The sequence below is a fragment of the Aethalodelphis obliquidens genome, unplaced genomic scaffold (assembly GCF_003676395.1).
Source record: "Aethalodelphis obliquidens isolate GAN/ISIS:26980383/991018 unplaced genomic scaffold, ASM367639v1 scaffold9, whole genome shotgun sequence".
Taxonomy (NCBI): Eukaryota; Metazoa; Chordata; class Mammalia; order Artiodactyla; family Delphinidae; genus Aethalodelphis; species Aethalodelphis obliquidens.
In genome coordinates, this window is record NW_020837953.1 from 29,186,065 (window position 1) to 29,203,576 (window position 17,512).

Consider the following 17,512-nt stretch of genomic DNA (forward strand, 5'->3'; position numbering starts at 1 on the left):
CCACACAGCACTTCACCTACCTCAACTCACCTCACCTACGTCAACTCACCTCCATCATCTCCCTCACCTCACCTTCCTCACCTCACTCACCTCACCGCCCTCACCTAACCTCCCTCCCTCACCTCCCTCACCTCCCTCTCCTCACCTCCCTCATCTCTCTCTCCTCACCTCCCTCACCTCCCTCACCTCACCCCCTCCCTCCCTCACCTCACCTCCCTCCCTCTCTCACGTCACCTCCCTCCCTTACCTCACCTCTCTCCCTCCCTCCCTCACCTCCCTCACCTCACCTCCCTCCCTCCCTCACGTCCCTCACCTCACCTCGCTCCCTCCCTCACCTCGCTCCCTCCCTCACCTCCCTCTCCTCACCTCCCTCACCTCACCTCCTTGGCTCCCTCACCTCACCTCCCTCACCTCATCTCATCTCATCTCCTCACCTCACCTCCCATACTCACATCACTTATCCTAACCTCACCTCAATTCACTTCATCTCATCTCGCCTTACCAGGCAGCCTTGACTGCCTTTTAAGCCTTTGCTGCCTTCTGGTTCCCATGTCATCCTAGGCCTGCCTGCAAAACAGCTACCTTCAGCCTAAATAATGCACTATTCTCCTTCCCCTGTACTCCCTGTGGGGTCTCAATCTTCAATAAGCAGGAAGAGGCAGTTACAGGCCATGATGCTGAGCCATGGCTGCAGGAGCTGAGCAAGGTGCTTGGTACCTGCCCTGGGCTGCTCAGCCAGAGCAAGGCTGAGGCTGCCTTATCAGCTTCCTGTCTGATGCGGTGTCCCCATCACCCTGAGGCACAGAGGTATGGATCTTGTGACTGGGGTCCTGGAGCAGTGTCTTCATCCCTACCCAGAGAGTGGGGGAATGATGGGGGCCTTGAGCCCACTGATTCAGCAAGCTGTGCCTACGATCTCATTGTCATGTATGAGGACTGTCCTCAGGACACATGCCATTCATTTTATTTTTAATTGTTTTTATATTTTAAAATTTATTTTATTTTTAGCTGTGTTTGGTCTTCGTGCTGCATGCCGGCTCCCTCTAGTTGCGGTGAGCGTGAGCTTCTCACTACAGTGGGCCCTCCCATTGCAGAGCATGGGCATCAGGCATGTGGACTTCAGCAGTTGTGGTGTGCAGGCTCAGTAGTTGTGGCTTGTGGGCTCCAGAGCACAGGCTCAACAGTTGCAGTGCATGGGCTTAGTTGCTCCGCAGCATCCTCCCAGACTAGGGCTCAAACCCATGTCTCCTGCATTGGCAGGCAGATTTCTAACCACTGTGCCACCAGGGAAGCCCCTCCATTCAGTTTAAACACATGGTATCCTGAGGCCCATGATCATTCCTGCAGGAGCATTTCCTGAAAGTGAACTTATGAAACCAACATTCTAGATGCACATGCTGTACTGTTCACCATGAATCTGAGTGACTGTAGACCAACGATTCCATCTCTCTGATCATAGGAATAAATACCAAGCATAATGGGAGCCAGAGTTTCAACATCTGAGAAAAGATTGACCAACATGAAGAAGGGGCAAACTAGAATCCGCCCTGTTTACAAAACCCAGTTTTCTTTTTTTTTTTTTTCACACTTAGCATATGCAACTTTAATCAACCAAAAGAAAAAGTTCCAGACGTACAAGGGCAAAAAAAAAAATCCAAACTGTTAACATAGGCTTAACTAATATCAGCTACTTTTACATACAGCTGTATAAGTTCAAAAAAGCTATCCTATATGTATGTACAAAAGTTGTTTATACACAGGTCTGTACATAAGGGTCTATACATTTATTTCCTCAGAACTCTTAAGGTGCCACCTCTTGGTGAAGACATCAACACTTCATTCACATATCTTACAAAAAAGGAAAAAAGACTGTTTCCGGGACTGACAACACTGCATCCTGTATTCAGACCATGTAGGCTCCACTGGATTGGTTAAGTTCCTTCCATCATAATGTAGACCACACCTGGTGCCTGGGTGCCATTAAACAGCTTCGCACAGAGTGCTACAAAGTAAAAGCCCATAAGCCAACATGAGATGAGGACACAGAGTCCTAACCAGGGTGCCATGAGAAGCTGCTTAGGCAAGCCTGCTGCCCTGTTCACTGTCAGTACTCCAATTCATCTACATTGATGACTTTGGCAGGCATGGAGGGCAGGGGTTGCTCTTGCACATCTGAGCCACACCATTTGGCAAGGCCCATGGGGGGAGCTGCTCCTATGGCTGGGACAGTGCTCTAGCTGGGAGTGCACATGGGGCATGCCTAACCATCTGGGCGCATTCTGAGGAGTCGTCTGAATGCTGACAGCAGCTGCCTGGGAACCAGAGCCTGGAGGATGAAGAACTGAGCATGTCGCTGCTGTTGCATCAATGCCAGATGCAGAGGTGTCCCAGAATGAGGGTTTAGGAGAGGATGACTAGTGGCAGGTAAAGGGTAAAAAGGTTGACCCAAGATTGGGCCAGATATTCCCTGTAAATGATTCAGGTCCACCCCAGGAGGAAGCACACCAGGTTGGAGAAAACTTGGAAGATGTTGTGGATGTACTCCCTGGGCCAGCATCATTTGGACCAACCCTGGGTGAAGCTGGAGAGCAGGTTGAACAATGTGGACATGGGGTACAAGGGGGACTTTGTGTTCAGGGTGGAGAAAAGGTGTTCCTGGAACTGGGGACGCCAAGGTGGGTGTTTTTCTCCCAGTTGCTTTAGGTCGATAATTTTGTTCTTTGGTGTAACGTTTGGTCTGGGAGAGCGGGGTGGAAGATGAAAACCACTGTAGGGTTGACAGTTTGGGATTTATAGTGGGAGAAGAGTCTCAATCAGTGGTGGGCACAGACCTGGATGACAGGAGGTTCTCTTCACTGGGCTTCTGAGTGTCCTCTTTACTGTCACCAAGAGCTGATTTCCAGACGCTGGCTCCTCCTTGCTTTTCTCTTTGCTCTCATATATCTTATGAATCACTGAGGTAGGAGTGAAGGAAGGAGAAAGCATGCTTGTGATGGAGGCAGCTGGGGCAGGGGAAGAGGAATTCCCTGGGTGCACAGGTGCTGGAGACTTGGTCACTCATGGTTGCCTGCTTCTGAATCCATCTCTGGTTCTGTCCACCTGCGGTTTACCAAAACCAGGCTGGTAGAAGTTTGTTGCCTGCACTGCAAGGTCATGTGGCAGGCCAGCCCCTCCAAAGCTGCATGTTGCAATTCTAGCTGGCTCATCTGGGCTGTGACAGGGCTCATGGGCTTGCGCATGCCTTAGAATGGATCTCCGAGAAGCTGCTGTGGTCCTGGTGTGAAACAAATTGGTGATGGTATTCTGGGACCAAGGTAGTCTGCTGAGCCTGCTCTTGACTGAAACACCTGTGACAAGGGAGGAGAGGGTACTCTTTGGCCCAGTAAAGATGTCTTAGGCTCCAAGCTCCCCATAAGGCCACTCAGAAGATTGGAAGAAGCAGGTCTCTGAACAGGTGGACCCAGAAGTTCCTGCAAGATGTTCTTAGGGACAGGTTGGCCTGGAATCTCAGCAGGGGCTTTCAAGGGTTCGGCTGACTTTGGGCTGAGAAGGCAGAGTCCCACTTGCCTTCATGGTGCTCACTAGCATGTTGAACGCAGTCATATCTCCATCTTTTCTGAGCTGTGAATTGCTGCTCACAATGCTCAGGGTCTCCTCTAAATGCTCTGCCATAAAGGGAATTGAATTCTTCACCTGCTGGTCCACCTCCAAGCCCTTGAGCCCTGCTTCTACCTCTTCCACTGAAAGCACAACCCCTGATTGTGAACTCTCTATAAGCTTTTCTTTATTTGCAGAAAGGCTGGAAAGGAGGGGTTTTAAATCCACTTTGGTTTTCTGTAGCATTTCTAGAATATCTACTTTATTTTCAGCATGGTCTTCTAATGGTATAGGAGCAAAATAATTCCCCGTGTTCTGTCCGGGAGAGAGGATGGCCTGTTCCAGACCTGCACATCTCTCCAGCTCTTCATGCATTGTTGACCCAAGACTGCTGGATCGGCTTCCTGATCGGCTCGGGTTAGGGAACCAACCGGCAGAGACTGACCCTTCTCCCAAAACATCTTTTATCATCGAAGCCAAGCATGGCACCTTATCAAGGTTAAAGAAGGACTCATTAAAGTCAAATTCTCCTGGGGACTGTTTGGGCAAGACGACACCCCTTGGCGCTTCCTGATCAGCAGCAGGCTCCTGTTAGAGGACGACTTCCACCTCATCCTCTTTGGCCACTCCTCCATTGCCCTCGACTACGCCTTCCTTCACAGAGGCTGTCCGTTGCCTTGTTCTTTTTCTCCCCTTATGAACTTCTTCCAGTATCTTATCATCAAAGCCAGTCAGCTCAGTGGTTTCAGACTGACTTGTGGGTCCAGCTGAGAACCATTCTGGTTCTTCTTCTGTGTAGGAATCATCTCTTCTACGCTCAAAGACACGCTTACTATCCACAAACTCCCTCCTGAAATGCTTGTCTTTGTAGTCCCTCTCTCAGTCTCTGTCTCTCAAGTCTTGCAGGTCCTTATGGCTAAGACAGCAATCCTTCTCAAAGGTCCGAGGGGAGATTATCTTCCCACTGCCAATCCTTCATCCGCCAAGCAGACGGAGCACATCACTGTCTTTATCCAATGGGCTTCCTGAGTGCCAGGAGCTAACAGCAGCGGTCACGTGGCAGCGTCCTCTAAAGCTTCGTCTCTGTGGGCTGAGAACAACATCTAAGTCATTTTCTTTCACATGCTCTCGAGGATCTACGATCCTGCACACCAGGGAAGGCTGATCTGTATCCAACTCTTTCTTCAGACTTTCCACTGGTGAGCTCCGTCCTGAAGCTGGGTAAAGGGAGGCATGCCACTTCTCAGGGTCCTAGACACCATCACTGTCGTATTTCTCAGAGAGGCACGGAGGCTTCTGTTTGGAATGAGGGAGTTCTTAAATATTCAAGAGCTCCTCCCTAGGCAAGCACACTAAAGAGCATTCCTGTGGGGAGTTCGCCTCTCAAGGAAACATCAATACAGAGGACACTGATTTCTGTGAGGCATCCCAGAGCTGAAATTCTTATATTTTGTATAGTGATGGGGGGATTTGGAGGCCAGTTGCTTCTTCAGCTCAAGGAAAGTATCTCCATTTTCTGTTTCACCCACACTTCTGTCCGTGGCTCCTTGGTCTACAGTTTCGGTGTCTCGGCCGCTGTTCCTCTCTGCCCCTCGTGCTGGTCCGAGGGCTGCTCTGCGTGGCCTTCACTCTCGTCCCCCAGACCCCCCAAACCCAGTTTCCTCCTCTGAGAAATAGAGATGACCATAGCACTCAACTCCTAGGGTGGCTGTGTCCACACACACACACACACAAATCTCCATCATTTATCATTACCCTCTTATTGTTATTACTATGTCCACCTGCAGTGTGAGAGCACCTCCTGAGCAGCAGAGCCAAGAGGCCCACTTCTGACCTTGACCTTCCTCTCATACTGCTAGGACCCCACACCCGTCTTTGCCTCCTGGTCTTATATCATCACTGAAGTCAATTCTGGGTAACGAATTTATGAATATTAATAGGACAGACATGCCATTCCTAATCTTGCCGACACTTTCAAATGGTTCAGCAGAACATTGTTTGCAGATGCATGAAGGATAAACTTCATGCCTGATTTGTGCTAAATTATGAGTTCCTGGGTTCTACTGTTCTTCTCATATCTATTTGTTCATTTATTAATAATATAAGTATTATAAACTGCCATGGGCACTATGCTAGGGGTTGGAGATAACTAAGATTCATTCATTCGTTCATTCATTCTTTCACCCAATGAACAATTATTAAGTGCTTACCACAGGCATGGAATAAATTACCCCAGTGAGTAGGGAGTGTCCACACTGGGAAGCAGTGGGGTGAGGTGGGGGCTCACACCAGGGGGGAGTGTGAAGTCGGGCAGCTAAGGCCGCATTGGAAGATTGATTTCAAATGGGAGGTTAATGAGCACCAGGTTTCTCACTTTCTGAGAAAGAAGTTAGGGATACAGGAAGGGAAAAAGCCAGATTCACCCCTGTTGACAAAGTTCTGCAGTGCAGAACCAGGGGGTTGGCAGTGAAAATGCTTCAGGTATTTGTTTTTGTCACAGAGGCACCTGGGCTAAAAGTAACAGACGAGCCACGGGAAGTGCTGCCGTGGCCTCGGCCCAATGGCCACCCCGCCTGCTCTCTCCCCGGCTGCTCTTGGGCCCTGGGCAGCCCTCATGGGGCAGCGTCTGAGTTTCTCACCACAGGCTCTGCAAGGCCACAGGACTCTGATCCTGCCTGGAGGGCGGTTTGGCCTCATCTGGCCTCCTCATGTACCCCCAGGAACCCCTTGGGCCTCCACCCTGGTGTCCCTCCTCCAGCAGGTGCCTTGGGAATGGTCTGGGAGGAAGTTCAGCATGAAGGGCCTGTATTAGGAAGTGGGATGGCAAGTTCTTTCAGGGATGGGGGTGTCTGGGTGGTGCATGGCAGTGTCCCCTCAGCCCCTATGCCCGCTCTCCAGGAACTCCCTCTCCTGGAGAAGCTCTGCAATCCCGCTCTTCCCAGATACACACCCAGGACTAGAGGGGGCAGGACAGAGGACCAACACTAAGGCCCCAGGCTGACCACTCCCCTGGGCCATTTCATTCTCGTGCTCCCTGTGGTCAGCTGAGGCCACCCTCCGGACTGCATCAGACCCCAACTCCCCCACCAGCCCTGCTTCCTTCCTTCCCTCCCACAGCTGTGGATCTCGGGGTGCTTCCTAATAGGCACTCTTCACACTGAACTTCCTGGGTACCCTCTACCTAGCTTCCCTTGACTGTAACAGCTTATTTTGCTATAGTATAACATCAAAACCAAAAAATGAAAACAAAACCAAAAAACATTGGCACGATTCTATTAACTAGATACAGACCTTATTCTGATTTCACCAGTTTTTATATGTATTCATTTGTGTGTACGTGTGCTGTTTGTGAAGTTCTCTGCCGTTTTATGGGAAGTACAGATCCATACATTGCCAATGTGGCCATTACCGAACTCTTACGTCATCATAAAGGAAATTTCTCATGCTATCTATTTAGCCTTACTTTTTATTTTTTTATTATTTTTTTTCACGGTATGCGGGTCTCTCACTGTTGTGGCCTCTCCCGTTGTGGAGCACAGGCTCCGGACGCACAGGCTCAGTGGCCACGGCTCATGGGCCCAGCCGCTCCGCGGCATGTGGGATCTTCCTGGACCGGGGCACGAACCCGTGTCCCCTACATCGGCAGGGGGACTCTCAACCACTGCACCACCAGGGAAGCCCCTATCCTTATTTCAAGTGCAGTTGAACTCTGAATGCAATCCTATTCCCTACCCTCCATCCACAGAGGGGACCACAATTTCTAAGATATCATATATGTATATCTCCAAAATAGCTAATATTTGGCAAGTGCTTACTGTGCACCAAGCTCCATTCTAAGTTGTTTCCATGCAGTAATACGTTCCCTACTCACCACAACCCTGGCATTGTTATCCCCAACAAGGATGCCAAGGAACAAAGAGGTTAAGACAACTTACACAAGGACCCACAGCTAGAAGTGTTGATGCTGGGGCTGAACCAGCCTCCACAGTCATTATTCCATAGTGACACACACATGTCTTCTTGCCACAGACATCTTCTACTCACCAAGATGTCTAGGAGATTCACTCAGGTTGATATCTGCAAACAGAACTCATTAATGTTAACTGCTCTGTAGTATTCCCTTTTGTGATTACACTACAATTTATATAGCCATATTCCTAGTGATGGATATTTAGAATGTTATGTTGTCTCTACTGCACACAATGGTGCAGGAACCCCCTTGCCTGTCTCCTTGTGCACATGTGCCTGAGTTTCTCTGTGGTTTATTCGTAGATGTGGAATTGCTGAGTCTTAGAGTAGGAATGTCTTTGACTTTGGAGGACATTGCCAAGTCTCAGTGTATGCAACAATGTACACCTTCACCTGCCATGCATGAGAGTGTGAGGTGACATATCCCTATTATTTTAATTTGCATTGCTCTGACTTCTAGTGAGGAAGTCACTAGATAATCAATATCTTTTGATTATCGGTCATGCATTTCTATTTTCTCTGTATACATTTTTCTATTGGATAGTTTGTCATGTTCTTATTATTTGTAAGAAATTTTTGTGTATTCTGGATGATAATTCTTAATTGGTGATATGCATGGCAAATATCTTCTTCCAGGCTGTGATTTTTTTTTCTTTTTCAACTTTGACTAATTCTTCTATCATAGACAAGTTTTTAATTTTATTGTTTATTGTATTCAATTCTATCAATCTCTTCCATTACAGTTTGGACGTTTGCATGTTTTGTTTAAGAAATTCTTTCCCTTTTAAGGTCATTAAAGAGAATTATTTTTTCTTATTGTTTAAGTTTTATTTTTCATAGTTCTCATAGTAAAGTTTTACTTTGCACAGTTACCTTTCCTATAAGACATAAGGAGTTCCCCCTACATATAGTCACTTTCCTAGCATGACTTATTGTGCCATCTATCTTTCCTCTCTTATTTGCAATGCTCTCTCTATTGTATATGGAGTCCCTGCACACATCCCATCTGTTTCTCGTCCCTCCACTGGCCTCTTTACCTTGAACTAAACCAACACCACACTGTCTGAAAAACGAGAGATTTATCATAAACCTTGGTGTTGGGGAGGGTGAGTTGTCCTTGTTATTCAAAATTATTTCCCATATGAGCTTTTGAATCAGCCACTCAGTGTTACCTGAAGCTCTTTTGGAATTTTAATAATTGTAATTACACTGCATTCATAGATTTGCTTGGAGGGTAATTGACATCTTTAGACTATTGGTCCTCCCATCTATAAGCATGTTATATCTCTCGCTTTATTCAGGTTTTCCTTTATGTCCTTCAATAAAGTTCCATAATCTTCTCCTTAAAGGTCTTGCACATAGTTTCCTAGATTTATTTCTTGGTACCTTCCATCGTTTACTGGAATTTTGGGGTGAGGTGTGACTCCTGCTGGAACTTAGTCACTTACGAACCTCAGGATCCTAGTTAAGTCCCTTAAATGATGCAATTCTCAGTTTCCTCATAAATCAATATACCTCCATCAAAGAGTAGGCATGAAAAGTGAATGAAACCAAGGATGTCACGTCCTTAGAACATCGTAAATATCTGATAAATGTTAGCTCAGACTGGAGTCAGCATACATTTGGAGTTGTGATTCTGAATATGTGTTCTTGCATTTCCGTGACTGTGCTTAGAATATGGTCCCCAGGCAGAAACAGTCAGAAACAGCTGTCATGTGACAGCTTCTGACCTATAAGTAATTGGTAGACAGCACCTTCCTCCCTCCAAAGTAAAGAGCACTAAAGAAAGCACTTTCAAAGCACATGGTAAAATTAATACTTCTATTGAATCCCAAAGCAGGGCTAATTAAGTTATATTAAAAAATTTTTCCAGTTAACTTACCAGAAAACCAACTAAAAAAGAAAATTATTATAAAGATTTTTTTTCTGTTCAAAATTTAGTGCGATTTATTACCATAACTGTTCTTCATGTCTTTTTCAGAGCAAAAATGCTTAAACTGAATTCATTTCTTTTAAAGTTTTGTGTTTTATAAAATGGTGTGTGTCATCATAAACATTTCAAATATTAGGGAAAAATACAAAGAAGTAGACATTTCCCCAAATTGTACTACTGAAGTAGAACCATTGCTAACATTTTGGTCACTATCCTGTTTATATTTCTTGATACCAATAAATGGGCTTCTGGGTCTGTGCCCACTTTTTGTTTTTCCTCTACAAGGTATTGTGAATGTCTTTTCACTTTAATAGTTGCAGAATTACATCATTTTATATCATTGCATTATATTCTATTTTATAGATTTGCACTAATTTAACAAATCAATTCCTTCCTTATGGCTATTTGATCTTATGAAATAAACTACACCCCAATGAACCACTGCAGCACACCTCTTTTTTGTGAGTTTACATGATTGCTTCCATCAATAGACTCCTTGGAAGTGAGATGATCAGGAAAAAAGACTAGCTCATTTTACATTTTGACGCATATTGCCAAACTGCCTTTCCAAAAGGGTTAAATCAATTAGCACTGCTTTCATTGGGGCATGAGGGTGTCCATTTTCCAATGAGCTAAGTGGATTTGTCAATTTTCTTAATCTTTACCTATCTGGTGAATGGAAAACAAACCTCTCTTTGCACATGCATTTCTTTGATCAGTTGAAAAACATCTTTTCCTCTGCTTATGGGCCATTTCAATCTTCTTTTGTGGATTGCCTCTCTGGGTAGTGAGCACGTTCATATGGTTGCCTATAAGTTCTTTGTGTCTTAACATTGTGTATAACATTGGGAACAGCCGCTTGGCTTTGGGCTTGGCCATGTGCCTTGCTTTGGTCAGTGGGATGTTAGCAGATGTGATGCAGGCAAAGGTTTTCAATGTGTGTGGCTGAGCTTGCCCTCTGTGCTTCTTCTGACCTCATGAAAAGAGGATGCCCTGTCTGGCCTGCTGGTAGCAGACGAATGAGAGACTCATGGAGTGAACTTGAGCCAAACCCATGGTCTGGAGCCAAGCCTAGCCCAGCCCAACCAAGGTCGGCAGAGCCATAGCTGCCGAGCCACAGACATGAGTGAAAATGGTTTTTGTTTGAAGCCACCAAGTTTGGGCTGGTTTATCATGCAGCAGTATTATGGGATAGATGACTGACATACCCTGCCATTCTCTTGCTGTGTGACCTTCTACATGTCATGTTCTTCTCTTGGTCTCAGTTTCTTTAAATTTTGCATGAAAGAGTTGACCACTGAGTGATTTCTAAGGTCTCTTCCAATACTAAGAATCTGGATTCCAAAACAGGGTTTTGTGGTGAGAGGGGAGGAAGGTGTTCCAGAATGAAAGGTCAACACACAGGTGCAAAGAAGGTTATGCAAGTAAGACAATGGGAAGGGTTTATCCCGCTGGAGCAGGTGGTCTGAGACACACAGGTGGGGGTGGGTTGGTGGTGTAGGGTTGATGCAGGAATGAATGCTGGGGCTTGGGCTGCCTGGAAAGATGTTCTTATTCCTCCTCCACTGCTTCTGAAGCTCTTACAAATTGGCTTCTTAGCCCATCATGCTGCCAAAACTGCCTTCTCAGTTCCGATTCTCACCACCAAACCCTCACTTTGGCCCTTAGCCTCCTAGAACTTGATGCCTCCTTCCAACCCTCTTCTCTGGCTTCTGTGCCCCCGACTCATCTAGCCCACACCTCTCCATCTGTCCACTCGGTATCTGTCTCTTTCCCTGAGTCTACTCTGAAGGCGATCCTCGAGGTTTTCTCCTCAGCTCCCTCTTTTAATGAGTGGAATTCTGGGATACTGACCCCAAGTGAGGAACCTGGGTACCAGGCAAAGGAGGCATAAGGAATCAGAAGCATCTTAATACTGCCAAAAGGCAAGTGAGAGTTTGGGATGAACACTAAGGGACCCAGCCCTGGACTCAAAGAACTATTATGTGCTACAGTTCCACGTCCACTCACAGCTCCAGCGCAATCATTCCTACATCGTATATTCTGCGCTTGTGGCTGAACAAGCAAGGTAGCGAACCCCATCAGGCCATCTTAAAAGCAGAGGCAGGCAGCCTGCATTTCTCCTCTGCTCAGCACAGAATGGTCTTCAAATGTTCTTTCTTCAGTAGACCTGTTACCCTGTTTCCTCTGGCACGTGTTCCCTCTAACGGCTGGTCTCTCCCACTATCCTGTGATCCTGAATTCTTAGCTCATCCTGGGCTCCAGCTGCGGTTTGATGGATACTCCACTGTTTATCTTGCAAAGAGACTTGACCCTGGATTGTAATTTTGCTTGATGAGTTTGCTTACTGTTCTTCCAAGCCCCACCTGCCTGGGTATGGAAATTATTCACACACCTGTGCTCTTCACACGGGTATCGGTCATGTCCTCCTCCCCAGCCCCAGGAGGACAAGACCCCTTGTAATAAGCCCTAATAACAAGACCCCTAGGATTTACCATCGCTGGTGCTTTCCTTACAGACATGATGGATGACTTGCAGCTGATGTGAGACTGAAGGCAGCGCACTCAAGGAGAAGGAGGATGAACTGGGAAGCAGACACACCTGGCTCTTGAATTCTGGCTCCATCATATGCTGCTCATACACAACTCATTCCCAACCTGTTGATGATACACACATACACATACAATAATGCACAGTGTCTGACATGTGACTCAATAAATGATAGCCCACACTCCAGAGGAAATTTTCTATTTTTTTTAGCATTTATCCTGTTTCTCTTATTTTCATCAAATCATCTGCTTTCTTTACCTGTAGCTGGCACAAAGGCAACTGGGATTCTGAACTCCTAGCCCAGGTCCTGCCACAAAGCAAGTGCCCTGGAAATGTAGCCTGATGTTGTATAACATATTGGGGTTCTTTGGAAACTATGTGTGCATGTGTGTGTATTCTATTCTTCAGCAACATTATGAATATACCAGATCTCCTTGTTCTGTCTCTCATGTCCTTTGTCCTCATTGCATTCGTTATTACAACTTTGTTTTCTTCCACTTTGACTTGAGTGATTTCCTGAAGCCGATTTCTATTTCCCTGGTAGAATCTCCAGTTATGATATATCGTCTTTGTGGTTGGTTTTTATGCGACATTCATCTCTGCAATGTTTTCATTTGTTTCATTTCTCTCCTAAGAGGTAGACCAGCTCATTTTTCTTCTCTCATTTTATAACTTCCACAGATAATTCTTCTTTGAATCTCACTCTCTTCTTTGAGTTTTTGTTTTGTTTTGTACTGAGTCATCCTGATCCTGGATCTTGGGTAATTCCTCTTAGGAGGCAAGTTCTTCCATCTTTTGCTCAAGTGTGCATTTCCTTTTGTTAGCAGGAGGCACTTCCTGTGTGTGGGTCTTGTGTTTCTCCTTGCTGGTCATGCCTCATCTCAGTGGGATGGCCATTTGGTGTGGGGCTGGGTGGGGCAGTGAGCTGGGTAGTCCTTACATTCTGTTTGGGTTCACCATCTCAAACACCTTCAGAGCAAATTCATCATTTCCTTTGCCCTGGGGGACCGATCTTCCTCAGTTTTCAGGGTCAGCAGGTGGGCGTGTTCTTGGCAAATCTCATTAAGTCTCTATGAGCTGTGGCCCAGATGTCCCTCCCACACCCTCCTTCATGCCTCTTTCCCTTGGGCTGTCAGAGCTAAGGGGGCCAAGGGTGAAGAATGTCAATGGTTTGCCAGCTTGCTGTCTTCTCAGATCATCACCCCTGCAATGCTGAGTTAGAGAACTCAGTCCCTTGTGGCCTGTCCATCAACTCACCTGTCCTCTCTCCAATCACCAGGTCACTGCCTTTCAAGGACTGCACACCTTAGATTTCATCTTTCCTGCCCAGTGAACAACAACTCCATCCTGAAATTGATTGGACCTGAAGCCTCGCAGTCCTCCGTCTCCTCATACCTCACACCCAGCTCACCAGCAAACCCTGTTATCTCCTCTCCCATCAACAATGGGTCCAGAGTCTGATCCCCATCACCACCTGCCCTGCGCCACCATCATTTCTCACCTGCATCATTGCAGTAGCTTCCCACCTGGTCCCCTTGCTTCCCCCTCCCTCCTGTGCTCTTCTCTACCCAGTGGGCAGAGTGGACCTGTGAAACTGTTAGGTCTGGACCCTGCTGTGTCTCCCCATTTCACTCAACGTGAAATCCAAAGGTGTCCAGTGGACTGTGAGGTCTTCCTGCTCTGCACCCCCCACTTACCCCTGAAGTCATCCTCCCTTGCTGTCCACCTGTTCTTTCTGCCATTGCCTTAGTTGTTCCTTTTGCCTGGAACATCTTCTCCAGAATCTGCCTAGCCAACTTCCTCATCTCTTTTAAGTATTTCATCCAATGTCACTGTATCAATTTGCTAGGGCTGTATAATAGTACCACAAACTGAGTGATGTAAACAACAGAACTTTGCTGTCTCACACTTCTGGAGGTGATTAGTCCTAGATCAAAGTGTTGGCAGGGTTGGTTCCTTCTGAGGGCTGTGAAGGAGGATTTGTTCCATGCCTATCTCTTCTGGTGCTTTTCTGGCAATATTCGTTGTTCTTTGGCTTATAGATGCATCACCCCAATCTCTGCCTTCATTTTCATGTGTCATTCTCCCTGTGTGTGTCTATCTCACAATTTTCCCTTTGTAGAAGGACACCAGTCATACTGGATTAAGGCCCATTCTAATGAACTTATTTTAACTTAATTACCTCTGTAAGGACTGTATCTTTTAAAAAGGTCACATTCTGAGTTACTGAGGATTGGGACTTCAACATGAATATGAATTTGGGAGGGGACACAATTTAACTTATAAGAGTCACCTTCTCAATGAGGCATAGTCTTTCCTCGCAGTTTAAAACTGCAGAATTGCACCACCCCCTGCATCCTCAACCACCCAGCCCTTGGTTCTACTCGTATTGTGGAAGATGGAGTTTTTCCCTCCAATATTTCATTCCTTTTTGTTACTGTTTTCAGTGAATTTCCACCCTAATTGAGACTAAAACAAACATTACTCATGTCGCTCAGGGCCATCTCCCCCACTGAAATCCCCTCCCATCTCTGGTCCTGCGTTGGCTTCATCCCCATGCCCGGTCCAACCTGCATGGTCTTTGCAGGTGTGTGGGCTTTAGGTACTAGGTGACCCTGGTTGAGGGACCCAAGTGGGGAATAACAGTGGCTTCAAAGCTATCAGAGGCCACCCATGGCCAATGATGTCCCCTAACTTCAGCCTCAATGCAGTGACACCTGCCCTCCACTCAGGCAACTTACTGAGCTCTTTCTCTTCCTTAACGTAACAGATTGGCCTAATGCCTTTATTTCCTGGCTCGGGAGTGAGAGGTGGAGGTTCTCCACTGTCAACAAATCCATTTCCAAATCCTCTGGCTTCTATCAGTCTGCAGCTGGCAGGGCAGTGACGGCCTGCTAGGTATTACCATCGAGAGCCTTGTTTCCTGTGCCCCAGCAGCCTCTTCCCTCCCTCACAGACAGAGTGTGGTCTCTCCTCCCACCTCGTCTGTGGCCTGGCTCCTCCCCACCCCTCCACAAGTCCCCAGTGAGCTCATTAGGAGACCAAACTGCACTTATCTGCTCAGCACCTCATCACGTCACAAGTCAGAATGATGTCCCTGTTGGCTCCTCCATCTGTAGTCAATTTGGTAGGGGCTGAGGCTCCAGGTCTCCATGAGGGGTGGTAGTCTTGAGTGAGGAGGTCTGCTTAGGATCAGCCCCCAGAGACATGGACGAAAGAGAGAAGTCAGGTAACAGATCTGATCTGGACCACTCTGAGGCCTCCCTTCTCCTTCTCCAGGTTAGCACATCCCAGAAAATCCCAGAATCTTATGCCCCACCACTGCTTGCCTGGAGCCTGAACTAAGCCCCCTAACTGACTCCCTGCTTCCTGCATCCACCCTGCAGCCTCCAGAGTCTGCTGTCCTCTGCCCAGCAGCCCCTCTGCTTAGATAATCTCCCTCTCCCATAAGAGCCTCCAGACAAAGGCAAATTTACCAGAGGCTAGAGAAGCTTAAGCTTCAGGGACCCTGACTCTCCAGGCCCCTCTTAAGGCCCCAGTTGGGCCCCATGTAATGTGATTAATGAACATTGTCACTTCCAAGATTAATTAGGATTAGAAACTGCAAGGAAAACTTGCTATGCCCTGAAATCTTACTGCTCAGATATAAGAGGAACTTGACAGGAGGCTTCCCAAATTTGACAACAGTCCTGAACATTTACATGGCATGATCTGTAATGAACTGTGAAGGTGAAAAAAATTCAACCCTACCCCTGTAGAAAACCGTGAAAATCAGGCTCTGTGGGAGGAAAGTCTGATTAAACTTTCTATTCTCTCCACGGAAGATGATATTACAAAATCATTGTCTTAAGAACATGTGAATATAGAGAATGCAGCCCAAACAATTCGGGGGAGAATGAAAGCCGGGAAGGAGTGTCAAGATGCTAAGTAATAAATAGAGTGAGATTTTCCTCAATTCTGTTATGTTTTCTGGTAATTGCTTGCTTTTTGATACCTACAATTTATTATAATTTCTTTGCTCATTCTAAATAACTATTAACTAGTTATTTAGCTAATTTTGATTCCAAATTCTATGTCTTTTTCTTAAAGAGAATTCTCAAAATGGTAAAATTTTCAGATCCATGGCACCTACATCTATTACCTTCAAGGCCTTCCTATTGCACTTGGAATAAAACTTAACCTCCTCTGCTGTATGGTCTGCAAGACCTCCCCTCTCCACCCTGCCCACTCTGACCCTTGCATCCCTTTCCCCCACACTCACCACCCTACAGACTTGAGAATGGAGCAGACCTGCATTCAAAATCTGCAGCTTTGAACTGCCAAGCAATTTGCAATTGTGTGAGGAATACATGCTTATTATTGTATGTCACTCAGATTTTTGTGGTTGTTTGTTACACAGCAATAGCAGACTGATGCAGTGTGATTGAAATGTTTCACATGTACTCCGATCAATCAAGATGATGTCTTTGTTATTTAGGAAGGCATAACTGGATCACAAACCTAAGAAAGCTGAAATCTAAAACATTTTCAAATTGACCACCGATTCTTAAGGATCTCAAAGGCAAAAGAAGTCCTGACCTTCCAGTGATCTGGATCCAGTGATCCAGTGATCTCAGCTCATTTTCAGACCCATCAGTGTCTAAGATTTAGAGCCACAAAAGGTCAGAATCTCTTTGTCTTGAGACATCATCCAGTCTTAGGGACAACAATATGTCAACCTTTATTTTAAGAGTATTTTCTTCCTCATGTAAATATTATACAGGTTCATTACAGGTAATGCAGACAGGCAGAAAGAAAAAGAGAAAAATCACCCATAATAACCACCACCAAAAAAACACTCTGTCAAATATTGGTTATATAAACATATGTGTTTATATATGTTTATATTTTTCTCATAAATAAAGGAGAGAGGGGGAAGCTGGGGCAGAGTGAGAGTAGCATCGACATATATACGCTATCAAATGTAAAATAGTTAGCTAGTGGGAGCATAGCACAGGGAGATCAGCTCGGTGCTTTGTGATGACCTAGAGGGGTGGGACAGGGAGGATGGGAGGGTTGCTCAAGAGGGAGGGGATATGGGGATATATGTATGCATATGGCTGATTCACTTTGTTATACAACAGAAACTAACACAGTATTGTGAAGCAATTATATGCCAATAAAGATCTATTTAAAAATAAAAAAAGGAGAGGGCTTCCCTGGTGGTGCAGTGGTTGAGAGTCCGCCTGCCGATGCAGGGGACACGGGTTCGTGCCCCGGTCTGGGAAGATCCCACATGCCGCAGAGCGGCTGGGCCCGTGAGCCATGGCCACTGAGCCTGCGCGTCCGGAGCCTGTGCTCCGCAATGGGAGCGGCCACAACAGTGACAGGCCCGCATACTGCAAAAAATAAAATAAAAATAAAAAAGGAGAGTATTCTGTGCATTCTGTTCTGTAATCTTCTGTTTATGTTTACTATGTCATA

The 17,512-nt window shown here is 46.2% G+C and overlaps 1 pseudogene; it reads right to left on the reverse strand.

The window, feature by feature from the left end:
• Nucleotides 1-2,104: 2,104 nt before the first annotated feature.
• LOC113621445 (eukaryotic translation initiation factor 4E transporter-like) lies at nt 2,105-8,959 on the reverse strand (annotated as a pseudogene).
• Between the last annotated feature and the right edge of the window lie 8,553 nt (nt 8,960-17,512).